General features: G+C 36.3%; 1 protein-coding gene across 1 annotated transcript in view; it reads right to left on the bottom strand.

Annotated features, from left to right (window-relative positions):
- CCDC158 (coiled-coil domain containing 158) overlaps nt 1-18,777 on the bottom strand; it is a gene marked incomplete at both ends in the record, with an annotated part of 84,667 nt that overhangs the window by 24,292 nt on the left and 41,598 nt on the right. The gene's annotated exons all lie outside the window — the stretch shown is intronic.

Raw genomic sequence — 18,777 nt, 5'->3', positions numbered from 1 at the left:
TAATTCCAATACTTTTGTTAAGGGCTGAACTAATTTTATAAAGCTACAGAACTTTACAAGTAAGGAACTCTCTAGCGATGAGTCAATCTACCCCCAACACTTTACTGATGAGGAAAGAGACATCCAGTATTTTCAAACTGTGTTAGTTGGAGAATAATATAAAAAAGATTTTCAAATAGATAGTATTCCTCAATGAATATTTATAATATAAGAAAAAGTACAGAGGTTCCCAATTGGCACAAAAAGAGAGGAAACCGAACATTAGTCAGAAGTTGCCCTGGTGAGCAGGTGGACTTAGTTGGAGGATGTTCATGGCTAGAGAGGCATCAAGCATCATCAAGCTATTTTAGCCAGAAGTGTCTGTCCCAAGGCAGAGTTACACCTGCCACACGGATTGGTTGCTGAAGGATGAACACTGCAAAATTTTTGTTCTTTGGGCATTACTTTTCTAGGGTTCATGTCAACCAAGTGTTGATGTTACTGGTATAACGCTCACATTCCCCTCCCTTTCCTACCACCACTGATAAACCACATAAAATATCCAGCTGAAGATGTCAAGAGTTCTAACTGAATGTGTGGTAATTATGATCTTTCCAGTTTACTGATGGTCACCTTAACCTAGAAATTACATGATGAGTTCAGAATTTCATAAATTAGACTCCATTCAATTATGAAATTTGATTTCATTAATTTAAAATATATGAAGATGTGAACCATTTTTTTTGTTTGTTTGTTTTTGTTTGTTTTTTGTTTTTGTTTTTTTGTGGTACATGGGCTTCTCACTATTGTGGCCTCTCCCGTTGCGGAGCACAGGCTCTGGACGCACAGGCTCAGCGGCCATGGCTCACGGGCCTAGCCGCTCCACGGCATGTGGGATCTTCCCGGACCAGGGCACGAACCCGTGTCCTCTGCATTGGCAGGCGGACTCTCAACCACTGCGCCACCAGGGAAGCCCTGAACCATTTTTAATAGACGTTATTTTTGAGAGCAGTTTTAGGTTCACAGCAAAAATGAGTATTAGGTACAGAGATTTCCCATATACCCGCTGATCACACACATGCTGAACAAGTTTCTTAATCATAAATAAAAGCATTTGTCTCTAAGCAGATCCAATTTCACCAAACAAACACTGGCTTTACTGATGAGGAAAGAGACATCCAGTATTTTCAAACTGTGTTAGCTGGAGAATAATATAAAAAAGATTTTCAAATAGATAGTATTCCTCAATGAATATTTATAATATAAGAAAAAGTACAGAGGTTCCCAATTGGCACAAAAAGAGAGGAAACCGAACATTAGTCAGAAGTTGCCCTGGTGAGCAGGTGGACTTAGTTGGAGGATGTTCATGGCTAGAGAGGCATCAAGCATCATCAAGCTATTTTAGCCAGAAGTGTCTGTCCCAAGGCAGAGTTACACCTGCCACACGGACTGGTTGCTGAAGGATGAACACTGCAAAATTTTTGTTCTTTGGGCATTACTTTTCTAGGGTCCATGTCAACCAAGTGTTGATGTTACTGGTATAACCCTCACATTCCCCACCCCTTCCTACCACCACTGAGAAACCACATAAAATATCCAGCTGAAGATGTCAAGAGTTCTAACTGAATGTGTGGCAATTATGATCTTTCCAGTTTACTGATGGTCACCTTACCTAGAAATTACCATGATGAGTTCAGAATTTCATAAATTAGACTCCATTAAATTATGAAATTTGATTTCATTAATTTAAAATATATGAAGATGTGAACCATTTTTTTTGTTTGTTTTTTTTTGTTTGTTTTTTTGTTTTTGTTTTTTTGCGGTACACGGGCCTCTCACTATTGTGGCCTCTCCCGTTGCGGAGCACAGGCTCCGGACGCACAGGCTCAGTGGCCATGGCTCACGGGCCTAGCCGCTCCACGGCATGTAGGATCTTCCCGGACTGGGGCATGAACCCGTGTCCTCTGCATCGGCAGGCGGACTCTCAACCACTGCGCCACCAGGGAAGCCCTGAACCATTTTTAATAGACGTTATTTTTGAGAGCAGTTCACAGCAAAAATGAGTATTAGGTACAGAAATTTCCCATATACCCGCTGATCACACACATGCTGAACAAGTTTCTTAATCATAAATAAAAGCATTTGTCTCTAAGCAGATCCAATTTCACCAAACAAACACTGGCTTTGTTCCTGTTCTAGCCCTGGTGGACATCATATCTAATGTGGAATAAAACTTCAAAAACCAGGGCTTCCCTGGTGGCGCAGTGGTTGGGACTCTGCCTGCCAATGCAGGGGACACGGGTTCATGCCCTGGTCCGGGAAGATCCCACATGCCACGGAGCGGCTGGGCCCGTGAGCCATGGCCGCTGAGCCTGCACGTCCGGAGCCTGTGCTCCACAACGGGAGAGGCCACAACAGTGAGAGGCCTGCGTACCGCAAAAAAAAAAAAAAAACAAACTTCAAAAACCTTATTCTATTGCAATATTCAGTCACTTTAGTTCTAACCTTGAAATATCAATATAACACCTGGACCTTCATATATTCTGCCCACTAGAAAGTTTACTTAATAAGCTTTGTCATTAAAAATTTTAAGCCCTTGACATTTATTATAACTTATCAGTATAATAACATACAAACATGTAAATATGCTTCCTTCCCCACTCCCAGGATCATCACACTCATGTTCTTTGAGAGTAACTGGTGCTTTACAAAACATACAAGGTTGAAAAGTATTCAATTAACATTAACTTAACAATTAATCATAATCAGCCCTATGATATTCTCTTATTGTGATTTCATCCTAATACTCTTTAAAACTTTTAAAATTTGTGTTGTTCCTCCAATTAAAATGTAAGTTTCATAGAGGCAAGGACTGGTTTGACCATCTCCGCCTTTATACACTGCATTTCAAATAACCCATACTTTGCTTGTATATAAAATCACAAAAATATAAAGTTGGAAGGGTCTTTAAGATCATTTAATTCTAGTCCAATCTGCAGTCAGAAGTGATGATGAATTTTCTCTAGGGCATCCCAGCAATATACTTATCTGGCATTTACTTGATCACCAAAAACCAAGGAAGGCAGTTTAATTTTCATATAGCTTTAATCCTTTGCAAGAAAGGCTTAAACTGAATCTCCTCCATACAACTTCCATCCCTGGTCATAGTTTTATCTCCTAGTGTTATGAGGGAACAATTTAACACGATAACCTTTTAGAAATGGATACTTATTTTATCATGCCAACCTCCCCTCCCCCACCTACACTTTCTATCTAACACACTCTCCAGGCTAGATCTTCTCAATTCATCTACTCTTTTAAGTAGCATGGTCTCACGATTTCTCACCACTTTGGTTGTGCTTCTTCTTCTTCTTTTTTTTTTTTTTTGGCGGTACCCGGGCCTCTCACTGTGGTGGCCTCTCCCGTTGCGGAGCACAGGCTCCGGACGCGCAGGCTCAGCGGCCATGGCTCATGGGCCCAGCTGCTCCGTGGCATGTGGGATCTTCCCGGACCGGGGCACGAACCTGTGTCCCCTGCATTGGCAGGCAGACTCTCAACCACTGCGCCACCAGGGAAGCCCGGTTGTGCTTCTTTTTAACAGACTCTGGTTAATCAATGATTCTCTTAAATGCTCATGCCCAGAAATGAAATAGAGAAATCAAGGAGAATCTGACCAGAGCAGAAGGGAGGAGAACTGTCTCCTTCCTTGATCTGGGTGCTATCCTTAAAACCTTTTTTGGCTGCAACATAATACTGCTGACTCAGACTGAGTAGGCAGTCAGCTGAGGCTCCCCAGGTCTTTTCCACACGTTATTGATAATACACATCTTCCATGTCCTGTAATTTGCATTTCTGTGTATTTAGTACCAAGTTCAAGACTATATCTGTCCCAGGCAAACTTTCTCTCATAGATGTGGCTCATCATTTCAACTGTCAAGATAAGTTGATAGAGGCACTTTTTATCAAATGTTTACCATGTACCAAGTACTCAATATATTATCTCATTTAAACTTTAATCTTCAAACCACCCAATAAGGTAGAAATCATCATTTCCATTTTAGAAATGAGAAAACTGAGACACAGAGAGATTAAACAACTTGCTCAAAATCACACAAGGGGTAAATGGCACAACTGGGATAAAAAAACATCATCTGCTTGTCTTCAAAGTCCATGATCTGTCCAATGTGATACACTGACTAATTCTCACTGGATATATTCATCAGGAAACGTTATCAGTATGTAAGGGGCTGTCCAAATTTAGGATCATAAAATCACAAAATTGTAGAATATGGACAAGTATTAAATCATATAGCTGAACACCTGAGCTCACCATACTTACAGTCTGGTTATTACTAAAAGTAATTCACAAATCACATGAAGGCAACTACTCTACAAACTCAGAGGCATTAAACAAGAATTGATTTATCAGTCAAATGTACCCTGGGAATCTTTAAAACTACTAAAGAGATAGTAACACAAATGCCAGTACCACTTCCTAACCCATTCTGGAGGTGATAGGGAATAGAGAGGCAGTGTGGTACCAGTGGAAGACAGCACAGGCTTTTAAATCATGGCCACTACCATTCTCTGGCTATGTGATGTAGAACAAGTTACCTTTCACACTCCAACAGACTTTGCAGGATATCTGTTATGTGCCAGACACTCTTAGGAACTAATGTAAAATGACAAATGTAACTGGTCCTTGCTTGCAGAGACCATACAGATTAATATGGGAGGCAAATGCACAAACAGATCATTTCATTATAACAAGGGAAATGCTTCTTTTAATCTCCATCTCCTAATCTGTAAAAATGAGGAAAATAACTCTTACTTTATAAGGATGGCATAAGGAACGAGAAGCATTTAATGGATACATTGGAAGTATTCAGTAAAGGCTGGTTTCCACTTCCTTCTCCCTTTAGCATAGAAACACATGAAGTATTTTATATGCTTCATATTTACTGATCTAGAATGACCAGAAAGGTAATAAGACTTAAAGTATTATAATGTGTTAGTACTAGGATAGAGCCACTAAGAAGATGTCATAAGGGTTAACTGTGCATTCTAGTTACTTATGCTCTCCCTTGATATAAGTAGAGACATTATCTTTCTTTTCTTCTTTCTTCGCGCCCTTCCTTTATAAACCAATATCTTATTGTTAGACAGTTGTATTATTTCCATTTTTGGCTATTATAAATAATGCTTCAGTGAATATCTTCATGCATTTACCTTTGTGCCTATCTCTCATTATTTTATCAAGATCAATTTCTAGAGATGATATTACTGAATCAAAGGGAATTTTAGGACTTCTGATAACTATTATCTAGAAAAGTCATAACAGTCCAATCCAATATGTAAGGAGCTTAGAAGTCACCACTTCTTTCCTCACAACAAGAAAAAAGCTTAACAAACTGATAATCATCAACTCCCCTTAGATCCATCAGAGAACTGAGGACACAGGCCAAACTGCTACTCTCAAAACTGGAGGCAAATATACAGAATTATAACTTACTGGAGCAGAAGTCCAGGAGCAGAGATCCTCCACTGAAGCCAGTAAAGGGTAGAAAAACTTAAATTGATGAAGTGCTAGAGGCTCAGTGTGAACAAGCTTAAGAATTAAAAACTCCAAGTTAGGGCCACCACATTTTTGTAAGCTTTACCTCCAGGAGCCCCATCAGTTCTCAGAATGAAGACTGGAGAAAAATCCCTTTGTGTTTCCTGACAGGAGTAAGGGAAAAGTAACTATCTTGAAATATGCTCAGAGCCTTCTGTTCTTCTTAACAAATCCAGCCCTCAAGAGACACTTGATATCAAACCAGAGGTGAAACATCTTGGGTTTTACTAGAGCCTGATCAACCTGGGGAAAGGGAAATACCCAACTCAACTCCTCCTAGCCTTCTTGTCTTACCTAAAGATGACCGTGGTAGTGGGGTAACAAAACTGAGAACTTGGGAGAGTCCCACCCAAGGGGCATAGGCTCACTAAAAGACAGACCTAATAACAGGACTATATAGTGTTCCCCACACACACACCTCACCACGACATCAATAAGCCTTCTGTATAATAATGAGACTACAACATAAATAACTGCATGTCAAAGGCCTTAAGAGAAAGTCTCTAGGGAAACCCAAAGACAAGAGGGGAAACAAAAACAAGGACACCTGAGAAAATTTTAGCCTCTGACACCTACAGCTACAGCAAACAGTAAACACAGCCCAACTCCTAGCAAAAAAACCCCACAAAACCACACACTAAAGGTCTGTTTATCTCGGGTTTTTTTATCCAGTACATCATGTCCAGCTTTCAACAAAAAAGTACAAGGCATACTAAAAGACAAAAAAACACAGTTTGAAGAGACAGAGCAAGCATCAGAACCAGACTCAAATACAGCAGATATTTTAGAATTATCAGACTAGGAATTTAAAATAACTATGATTAATATACTAAAGGTTCTAATGGAAAAAGTGGATGACTTGTAAGAACAGATGGGTAATGTAAGCAGAAAGATTAAAATTCTGAGATAGAATCAGAAGGAAATGCTAGAAAGAAAAAACATTGTAAAGAAATGAAAAAGGCCTTTGTTGGACTTATCAGTAGGCTGGACATGCCCAATAAAAGAAACAATGAGCTTCAAGATATGTCAATGGAAACTTCTAAAGCTGAAATACAAAGAGAAAAAAGCATGAAAAAGATAGAATAGAACAGAAAATAGAACTGTGGGACAACTATAAAGGTGTAACATCCATAATGGGGATACCAGAAGGAGAAGAAAGAGAGAAAGAGACAGAAGAAATACTTGAAGTGATAATAGTTGAGAATTTTCCAAGATTACTGACAGATACCAAGCCACAGATACAGGAAGCTAAGAGAACATGCCAAGCAGTATAAACACCAAAAAAAAAAAAAAAAAAAAAAAATCTATGCATAAGTATATTATATTTGAACTGCAGAAAATAAAAAAAAGAAAGATTTTAAAGAAGCCAGAAGAAAAAAAACACCTTACCTATAGAATAGCAAGGATAAGAATTACATCAGACTTCTCTTCAAACCATGTATGCATGCGAAAAGAGAGTTGAGTGAAATATTTAAAGTACTGAGAGAAAAGCACCTACCAACCTAGAATTATGAATCCTGCAAAATTATCCTTCAAAAGTGAAGGAGAAATAACAACTTTCTCAAACAAAAATTGAGGGAATTTCTTGCCAGTAGACTTGCTTTGCAAGAAATGTTAAAAGTTCTTTAGAGAGAAGGAAAATTGTAAGGTCAGAAACCCAGAACTACATAAAGAAAGGAAGAGTATTAAAGAAGGAATAAGTGAAAGTAAAGAACAAAACTTTTTCTTAATTGCTCTAACAGAAGTTTGTTCAAACAATAATAGCAATAATGTATTCAATTAGGTACGTACATCATATATATTAATAAAATATATAATATAATATACATTACGATATGTATTACTAATATATGCTTATGTATAAGTGAAATGAATGACAACAATGATACAAGGGGCAGGAGAGAGAAATTAGTACTATTTTGTTGTTAGCAGGTACTTGTACTACCCATGACACAGTATAGTGTTATATGAAAGTGAACCTGTATTATCTGTAAATGTATATTGCAAACTCTAGGAAAACCACTAAAAAAAGCAGAAAAAAACCCATAATTGATGTGCAAAAGGAGAGAAAAATAAAATCTTACAAAATGCTCAATTAAAAAAAAAAAGCAGGAAAAGAGTGAAAGACAAAAATAGGAAAGAAAACAAAGGCAATGACAAAAAACAGTAACAAATATGATACATATTAATCCAGCTATATAAATAATCACTTTAAATGTTAATGGTCTAAATATACCAATTAAAAAACAGAGATTGTCAGCGTGCATCAAAAAAAATAAGACCCAAATATTGTCTACAATAAACCCACTTCAAATATAAAAGCACATATAGATTAAGAGTAAAGAGATGATGGACTTCCCTGGTGGTGCACTGGTTAAGAATCCGCCTGCCAATGCAGGGGACACAGGTTCGAGCCCTGGTCTGGGAAGATCCCACATGCCACGGAGAAACTAAGCCCGTGCACCACAACTACTGAGCCTGTGCTCTAGAGCCCTCGAGCCATAAATACTGAGCCTGCGTGCCATAAATACTGAGCCTGCGTGCCACAACTACTGAAGCCCATGTGCCAAGAGCCCATGCTCTGCAACAAGAGAAGCCACCGCAATGAGAAGCCCACGCGCCGCAACAAGGAGTAGCCCCCACTCACTGCAACTAGAGAAAGCCCGCATGCAGCAATGAAGACCAAATGCAGCCAAAAATAAAAAACAATTTAAAAAAAAGCAAAGAGATGAAGAAAGTTACACCATGCTAACACTGATTTTAAAAAATCGGGGGACTTCTCTGGCGGTCCAGTAATTGGGACTTCACCTTCCAGTGCAGGGGGTGTGGGTTCGATCCCTGGTCAGGGAGCTAAGATCTCACATGCCTTGTGGTCAAAAAACCAAAAAAACATAAAAAACAAGCAATATTGTAACAAATTCTTTAAAAGACTTTAAAAATGGTCCTCATTTAAAAAAAAGTTGGAGTAGCATTAATTTCAGACAGAGCAGACTTTAGAGCAAGGAAAGCGATCAGGGATAAAGAAGGGCATTACATAATGATAAACAGGTCAATTTTCTTAGAAGGTGTAATAATCCTTAATGTGTATGCACTTAACAGTGGAACATCAAAATATGTGAGGCAAAACCTGACAGAACTGCATGGAGAAATAGATGAATTCACAATTAGTTGGAGACTTTAATAACCTTCTTTCAAAAATGGAAACATTCAGCAGGCAGAAATTCAGTAAGGATACAGTTGAACTTAACAACACCATCAACCAACTGGATACAATTGATACCTAAAGACTAATTCATCTAAAAACAGCAGAATACATATTCTTCTCAAACTTACATGGAACATTCACCAAGATATGAATTTGGGGCCATAAAACAAACCTTAACAATTATTAAAGAATAAAAATCATACAATATCTACTCTAGGAACACAATAGAACTGAACTTGAAATCAGTAACAGAAGGACAGCTGGAAAATCTCCAAATAATCGAAGGTTAAACAGCACAGTCCTAAATAACACATGTGTCAAAGAAGGTATATCAAGAAAAATTTTAAAATAGTTTGAATGAAATGAAAATAAAACTTACCAAAATGTGTGTGATATAGCAAAAGTGGGGCTTAGAGGGAAATTTATAGCACTGAATGCACATATTAGAAAAAAAGAAAGATCTAAAACCAATAATCTAAGCTTCTTTGGGAATTTAGGGGAGAAAAGAGCAAATTAGATCCAAAGCAAGCAAAGAAAATACAAATAAAATTTAAAGCTGAAATCAATGGAATTAAAAACAGGAAACCAATAAAGATTAATCAATGACCCAAAAGCAGGTACTTAAACCTGCTTTTTATTAAAGATCAATAGAATTAGTAAGTCTCTAGCCAGGCTAACTAAGAAAAAAAGAGAGGATACAAAAATTTCTATCAGAAAGAGGTGACATCACCACAGATCCCATGGACATTAAAAACATAATAAAGGAATATTATGAACAACTCTGTACCCACAAATGTGATAACCTAGATGAAATGGACCAATTCCCTGAAAGACATAATCTGTCAGAACTTACATAAGAAGAAATAGAGAATCTGAATAGGCCTATATCTATTAAAGAAATTAAATCAATAATTAATAACCTTTCAAAACAGAAAGCACCAGGCCTAAATGGGTTTACTGCTGAACTCTAACAAACATTTAAGGAAAAGATTATACCAACTCTCTACAATCTCTTCCAGAAAATAGATGTAGACAGAATATTTCCTAAGTCATTCTATGAGACCAGCATTACCCTGATACCAAAACCAAAAACACTAGAAGAAAAGAAAACTATAGACTAATATCTCTCATGAACATACATATAAAAATATTCAACAAAATATTACTAAGTATAATACAACAATCTATTTTAAGAACTACACCCCACAATCAAGTGGGAATTATCCCAGTTATATAAAGCTAGTTCAACATTCAAAAACCAATTAATATAATCTATCACCATCAACAGGCTAAAGAGGAAAAATCGCATGATTAAATTAATAGATGCAGAAAATGTATCTGACAAAATCCAACATCCACCCATGATAAAGTATCTCAGCAAAAGGCCATTTACAACCAACCCATAGCCGACATAATACTCAACAGTGAAAAGCTGAATGCCTTCCCACTAAATTCAGTAACAGGACAAGGATGTCCGCTCTTGCTGCTTCCATTTAACACAGTAGTGGAAGTCCTAGCCACAGCTATCAGACAAGAAAAAGAAATAAAAGGTGTCCAAATTGGAAGGGAAGTGGTAAAACATTTGCAGATGACGTGATACTCTATATAGAGAACCCTAAAGTCTCTACCCAAAAACTATTAGAACAAATGAATTCAGCAAGGTTGCAGGATACAAGATTAACATACAGAAATCTGTTCCATTCCTGTACACTAATAATGAAATATCAGAAGGAGAAAGTAAAACAAAATCCCACTTAAAATTGCATCCAAAAATATAAAATACCTAGGAATAAACTTAATCAAGGATGTGAAGGACCTGTACTCTGAAAACTATAAAACACTGATAAAGGAAACTAAAGATGATTCAAAGAAATGGAAATATATCTCATGCTCTTGGATTGTAAGAAATAATCTTATTAAAATGGCCATACTATCCAAAGCAATCTACAGATTTAACACAATCCCTATCAAAATACCCCATGACATTTTTCACAGAACTAGAACAAATAATCCTAAAATTTATATGGGACCACAAAATTGCCAAAGCAATCCTGAGAAAAAAGAACAAAGCTGGAGGTATAACCCTCCCAGACTTCAGACTATCCTATAAAGCTACAGTAATCAAAATAGTGTAGTACTGGCACAAAAACAAACACATAGATCAATGGAACAGAATGGAGAGCCCAGAAATAAATCCAGGCACCTTCAGTCAATTAATCTATGACAAAGGAGGCAAGAATATACAGTGGAGAAAAGACAGTTTCTTCAATAAGTGATGCTGGGAAAACTGGATAGTCACATGTAAAACAATGAGATTAGAACATTTCCTCACACCATATACAAAAATAAACTCAAAATGGTTTGAAGACCTAAACGTAAAACCTGAAACAATAAAACTCCCATAAGAGAACACAGGTGGAACATTCTTTGACATATTTTCTTGTATCAGTCTCCTAAGGCAAAAGAAATAAAAGCAAAAATAAACAAATGGGACCTAATTAAATTTAAAAGTTTTTGAACAGCAGAGGAAACTTTCCATCAACAAAATGAAAAGACTACTTACAGAGTGGGAGAACATATTTGCAAATTATATGACTGACAAGAGGTTAATATCCAAAATACACAAACAGAGCATATAACTCAATATCAAACAAACAATCCAATCAAAAAAATGAGCAGAAGTCTTGAATAGATATTTTTCCAAAGAAGACATACAGATGGCTAACAGGCAGATGGAAAGATGCTCAACATCACTAATTATTAGAGAAATACAAATCAAAGCCACAAAGAGGTATCACCACATACCTGTCAGAATGGCTATCATCAAAAAGTGTACAAATAGAGAATTCCCTGGTGGTCCAGGGTTAGCACTTGCTGCTTTCACTGCGGGCCCAGATTCAATCCCTGGTTAGGGAACTAAGATCCTGCAAGCCATGCAGTGCAGCCAAAAAAAAAAAAAAAAAAGTCACAAAAACAAATGTTGGCAAGGATGTGAAGAAAAGGGAACTCTCATACACTGTTGGTGGAAACATAAATTGGTGCAGCCACTATGGATAACAATATGAAGGTTCTTTAAAAAACCAAAAATTGAACTACTATATGATCCAGTAATTCCACTCCTGGGTAAATATCCAGAAAAAACAAAAACACTAATTTGAAAAGATACGGGCACCCCAATGCTCACAGCAAGTGATATTTACAATAGCCAAGACATGGAAGCAACCCAAGTGCCTATGAACAGACAACTGGATTAAGAAGATGTGACGCATATATATACACACACACACATACACACACACACACAATGGATACTACTCAGCCATAAAAAGGAATTGTAATACTGCCAATTGCAGCAATGTGGATGGACATAGAGAACATTATGTTTAGTGAAATAAGTCAGACAGAGAAATTGTTTAGATTCCACATAAGATATCACTTATATGTGAAATCTAAAAATACAAATGAATATATATGCAGAACAGAAACAGACTCACAGATATAGAAAACAAACTTGTGGTTACCAAAGAGGAGAGGGATGGGGAAGGGACAAATCATGGGTATGAGATTAACTACTATATGTAAAATAGATAAGCAACAAGGATATACTGTATAGCAGAGGGAATTATACCCATTACCTTATGACAACCTATAATGGAATATAATCTTCAAAAATACTGAATCACTATGCTGTACATCTGAAAGTAACACAATATTGTAAATCAACTACATTTCAATTAAAAAATAATTATTTATAGTCTTGAAAGGGGAAAAACCTCTCAGTAAACTAGGAATAGTGGGAAACTTCCTCAATTTGATAAAGAACACCTACAAAAACCCTACAGCTAACAACACACTTAATGGGGAGAAGCTAGATACTATCTTGCTAACATCAAAAACTAGGCAAGGGGCTTCCCTGGTGGCGCAGTGGTTGAGAGTCCGCCTGCTGATGCAGGGGACGCGGGTTCGTAACCCGGTCTGGGAAGATCCCACATGCCGTGGAGTGGCTGGTCCCGTGAGCCATGGCCGCTGAGCCTGTGCGTCCGGAGCCTGTGCTCCACAACGGGAGAGGCCACAGCAGTGAGAGGCCCGCATACTGAAAAAAAAAAAAAAAAAAAAAAAAAAACTAGGCAAGAATGTCCCTTCTCATCACTTCTGTTCAACATCATATTGGAAGTCATAGTTAATGAAATAAAAAGAACAAAAAGGAAAAAAAAAGGTGTACAGATTTGCAAAGGAAGAAATGACTGTCTTTCTTCACAAATGACATGATTCACTATGTAGAAAATCCCAAAGAATCAACAACAGTAACAAGAAAACTCCCGGAACAAATAAGAGATTATTGCAAGGTGTCAGGAAACAAGGTTAATATACAAAAGTCAATTGCTGTATAAGAGCAATGAACAATTGGATTTTAAAATTAAAAACACAATACCATTCACATTAGTACCAAAGATATAGAATTCTTAGGTATAAGTCTAACAAAATATGTACAAGATCTACATGAGTAACACTAAAAAATTCTGATGTAAGAAATCAAAGAAGAGCTAAATAAATGGAGAGATATTCCATGTTCATGGATAAGAAGACCCAATATTGTTATCAGTTTTTTCCAACCTGATTTATGAATTAAATACAATCTTAATCAAAACCCCAATAATTATTTAAATTTTGTTGATATTGACAAACTGATTTTAATGTTTATATGGGAAGGCAAAAACCCCAGAAGAGTTAAGACAATAGTGAAGGTGAACAAAGTTGGAGAATTGACACTATCCAAGTTCAAGATTTACTGTAATAAGACAGTGTGGTACTGGTAAAAGAACAGACAAATAGACTGATGGAACAGAATAAAATAAAGATCCCAGAAACAGTCCCACACAAATATAGCCAACTGATCTTCAACAAAAGAGCAAAGGTAATTCAATAGAGAAAGGGCACTATTTTCAACTAGTGGTGCTGGAAAAACTTGACATCCACATGCGGAAAAAAATGAATCTAGATGCAGACCTTATATCCTCCACAAAAATTAACTCAAAGTGAATCACAGACCTAAATGTAAAATTCCAGACTATAAAACTCCTAGAGGATAATATAGGAGAAAATTTAGATGACCTTAGGTTTAGTGATGACTTTTTAGATACAACATCAAAAGCATGATCCATGAAAGAAAAACATCAGTAAATTGTACTTTATTAACTTTAAAAACTTTTCTTTGTGAAAGACAATGTTTAAAAAATGGAAATATAAACCACAGACTGGCAGAAAATCTTTTCAAAACAGATAACTGATAAAAGACTGGTAACTAAAATACACCCCAAAAAAGAACCTCTTAAAATTCAACAATAAGAAAAAATTTTAAATGCCCATTTAAAAAATGGGTAGAAGTTTGGAACAGACATCTCACCATAGAAAATATGTATATGGTAAATAAACATATGAAAATAGGCTCAACATTGTATTTCATTATGGAATTTCAAAGTCAAACAACAAGATATCATACTACACCACACTCCTATTAGAATGGCTAAAATCCAAACACTGACAACACCAAATGTTGTCAAGGATGGGGAGCAACAGGAACTCTTATTCACTGCTGGTGAGATTACAAAATGGTACAGCCTCTTTGGAAGACAGTTTCATTGTTTCTTACAAAACTAAACATGCTCTTACTATACAATGCAGCAATCATGCTCTGTAGTATTTACCTAACAGAGTTGAAAACTTATGTCTGTGCAAAACCTGCACATAGATGTTTACCTGCACATAGATTTATTCATAATCTGCCAAAACTTGGAAGCAATCAAGATATCCTTCAACAGGTGAATGGATAAACAAACTGTGGTACACCCATACTATGGAATATTATTCAGTGAAAAAGAAATTAGCTACTAAGGGATGAAAAGATATGAAGGAATCTTGCAAGCATATTGCTAAGTGAAAGAAGCCAATGTGAAAAGACTATATACTATATGATTCCAATTATATGATATTCTGGAAAAGACAAAACTACAAAGAGAGTAAAAAGATCACTGGTTGCCAGGGGTTCAGGGGAAGGGGGGGAAGAGATGAACAGGTGAAGCACAGGGCATTTTTAGAGCAGTGAAACTATTTTGTATAATACTATAATGGTCGATATATACCATCATACATATGTCAAAACCCACAGAATGTACAATACAAGGAGTGAACCCCAATGTAAATTATAGACTTTAGTTAATAATAATGTATCAATATTGGCTTATCAATTGTAACAAACGTACCATACTAATGCAAGATATTGGTAATAGGAGAAACTGGGGGGAGGGAGTGGTAGGGCAAAGGGAGTCTATGGGAGCTCTCTAAACTTTCTGCTCAATTCTCTAGTTTCTGCTAAAACTACCCTAAAAAATTAGTCTATTAATTTAAAAAGAAAAAAAAAAAAAGAAACAGTGAACTTTGGAAGCAAAAATGACAAAATCATATCAATTTATATCTTTATCAGTAAGGTATGATACAAGAGTGGCCATTATGCTGCACCCTTCCCGTTACCATTTGACCATTTTATATGCAAAATTGTTAGTTTTTTTTGCTTTAATATGCAGTAATTATTATTTGTTTATAAATGAGTTTGAACATTTTTCATGTTTATTGACTATATGCATTTCTTATGTGAATTTTGTATCCATATCTTTAGTACACTTTTCTTTTAGAGTATATGCTATCTTCATCTGGGTATGTAAAAACTCTCTATATTATACACATTAACCCTTTATTTATTAGAAATATTTTTCTAGTTTGTGTTTTGATTTTGTTTATGGTGGTTTTGTGATTTAAGTTTTATTTACTCAAAATAATCAATCGTTCCTTTTTAAAATTAATTAGTTAATTTATTATTTATTTTTGGCTGTGTTGGGTCTTTGTTGCTGTGTGCAGGCTTTCTTTAGTTGTGGCGAGCGGGGGCTAACCTTCATTGCGGTGCGCGGGCTTCTCATTGCGGTGGCTTCTCTTGTTGCAGAGCACGGGCTCTAGGCGAGCTGGCTCAGTAGTTGTGGCACACAGGCTTAGCTGGTCTGCGGCACATGGGATCTTCCCAGACCAGGGCTTGAACCCATGTCCCTTGCATTGGCAGGTGGATTCTTAACCTCTGTGTCACCAGGGAAGTCCCAATCGTTCCTTTTAATGTTTATAAATCTTGTAATGCTTTCACTGATTCATTTTTAATACTTTTGTATGCTGTTTGATTCATATGGAACATATTTTGATTTATAACATGAGAAAAATACACTTTTAAAAATTAGAAAATAGCTAGGAAATGAACAATTTAAAAACATTCTTTACATATGACTCCTGTCTGGCTGGTAAAGAAATAGCTACATATAAGCTCTTCCTGAAGTTACTGGAGCCCATCAAAGAATCTTGCTCTCTCCCACTCCAATCTCTGACCCTTAGGATACACATTAAGGCTATTGCTAGGGGACATACATTTTCAGGTTAAAACTTCTACAAGCTTTTTTGGTTTCAAGGGAAGAATATAAGCTTATACTGTTGTTGTTAAACTTAAGGTTTGTTTTGTGATTTGATTAGCGTCCTATTACATTTTGACTCTGAAATTATTTTATGTTAAATTTGTTTCCAAAATACCTTGCAAATTATATCTCTAATGTACCTCCATCTTCCCCAAATACTGTTCTCTCTAATGGCCTTGAGTGCATTACAGGCAAACTTATGAGTTATAATGTAAGATAAGTAATGTCTAGGGAGAATGTGTGCTTCTCAACTCCTCCTAGCTCCATTTTCCAAAGATAGAAGATGAATGTAAAAGCTAAAAATAAAAGCTTGATCTCATTCAGTTTGAATTAGACTACTCTATTTTGAGAACGTCTGACCAAATCCAACTCCTATAATACTTATGTTCCTGTCAGAAGGCGGTAATAAAAATGGAATAAAAATATACTGTTTAGAATATATATATATATTTTTATATTGTATACTAAAAATGGGTGAGTAGGAAATAAGACAAAAGTTACAAAGTCTTGCTGAAAATCTTGCTCACATCATGGGTACTTCAACAACAAAGATCAAGCACAGCTAGCACAAATTACAGTGCATGTGTACAGAGTCTGATATATAAACAAAATAAATTATATGAGCCTGGAAATCTTTTATTTTTATATGCTACAATAGCCTTTATCTGAAACTTTCATCTAAAATCTTCTATGTCAAGCTACCAATTATTTGTGTGTATGTGTCTGTCTGTGTAGGCATGTATTTAGATACACATACATATATACATGTTCTTGGTGTTTGAGCTTGGATCAAATCACATAATATAATTTTTCTGGTTCTACCATTTTCTCACCTGTTAAAACTAGGGCAATCAATTGGATAATTTTTAATGCCTTTGTACTTCCAAAATGGTATAATATTCATCCACAAAGACCTAATGAAATACACTGTTGGTTCAGGTAGAGTATCTATTTACGTCATCATCCATTTATTTTGTTTATAAACAGCATTCAACAGTGTGGTGTAGAGAATGAATACAGTATAACTGGCTAAGGAGACAGGTTCTAGGCTCAGGCTCTCTTGGTTAAGTGTTGGCACAACTGGGTTTTTGGAGTGTGAACTCTGTAAGTCACTTAGCTTCTCCAAGCCTCAGTTTCCTCCTCTGTAAAATAAGTATAATAACAGCACTTATCTCGTGCGGGTGGTTGTGAGGAATACATTATATAATCTATAGAAAGTATGCTGCACAGTGCCTGGTGTTCAGTAAGTAATGACTATTATTAGAATCACGGAACAAGAAGACTAAAATGAAACGAGATAAATGAAGGGGCAATGGAGAACAATGCACATAGAGATATTCTGCTTTTAAACATAAGACTTGGCATTTATTTTTGCTCTATCTGAAGCCCCACTAAAATGACACTAAAGAAATTAACAAGGATAAAGAGGAAAGGAAGGCCAGGGTAAGGGACAGGGCAGCAAAATGGGAGGACTGGCTAAAAATTTATGGTAGAAGCTGTAAGAATACCAGATGTCCTCCCCACGGAGTCAGGTAATAATTCGTTCTTTTCCCCTAAATACATTTAGAGGCTTAATCTCTGGGTGAGATTGAACCAAAGGACTTTAGGCTCCAAAAGGATATCTGGCATGGCAGGAGGAAGGTTGCAAACTGAAAATATAAGCATAAAGTAAGATTTACAGATATATAGATACCCCAGATTCCCTGCCTCACTCACCTCTCAGAATACTGGCAGATAGATTTATATCTACAAGTCTGTAGTAAGACAATCGCTCTTTAAGGGAATTAACAGGACCAAGAAAAAAAACTAAGATCATTTTTGGATCCCTCGGTTAAAAAGTAATATCTAACCATCTACTAGCTAACAAATCCTGTGAAACTTACGAAGTGCTTTTCATTGGTTTTTTAGGGCCTCAGTCTTAAATATGAATGGAGAGCCAATGATCGCCAAACAGTGAAGGAAAATCTCCAACATGAAAGACAGACATCAAAACAAACAGAAAAAAAATGAATTTAAAGAAACAGCAATAATTTAGGTAACAGAAGAAATTACTGAAAAACTGATACTAATATCCTTAGACGGAAATGAGGAAGTACTGCATCCACAAAAGAACATAAACCTATATAAAGAGAAGATTTAAAAAACAAGAAAAGCCTCCTGGAAATTTTTAAAAATACATGATATCAGAAAAAAGATTCAATAGATGTTTGGAAGATAGAGTTGAGGAGTTTTCCCAGAAGGTGGGAATAAAATATGAGGAGATGGAAATTGGAAGTCAAAATTAAAGGAGATTAGAGAATAAATCCAGAAGGCTTAATAGGTGACTTAACAGGAATTCTAGAAAGAGAGAACTGAAAAAATGAAGGAAGAAAATGATCAAATAAATGACACAAGAAAATTTCAGAGAAGAAAGAACATAAGAGCCTGCACAATGAAGGGAAAAAGACCCTCAGCAGAGATCACCCTGAAATGAA

This window comes from Grampus griseus, assembly GCF_964374135.1.
Source record: "Grampus griseus genome assembly, chromosome: 4".
Taxonomy (NCBI): Eukaryota; Metazoa; Chordata; class Mammalia; order Artiodactyla; family Delphinidae; genus Grampus; species Grampus griseus.
This window is presented reverse-complemented; position numbering and strand designations above follow the sequence as displayed.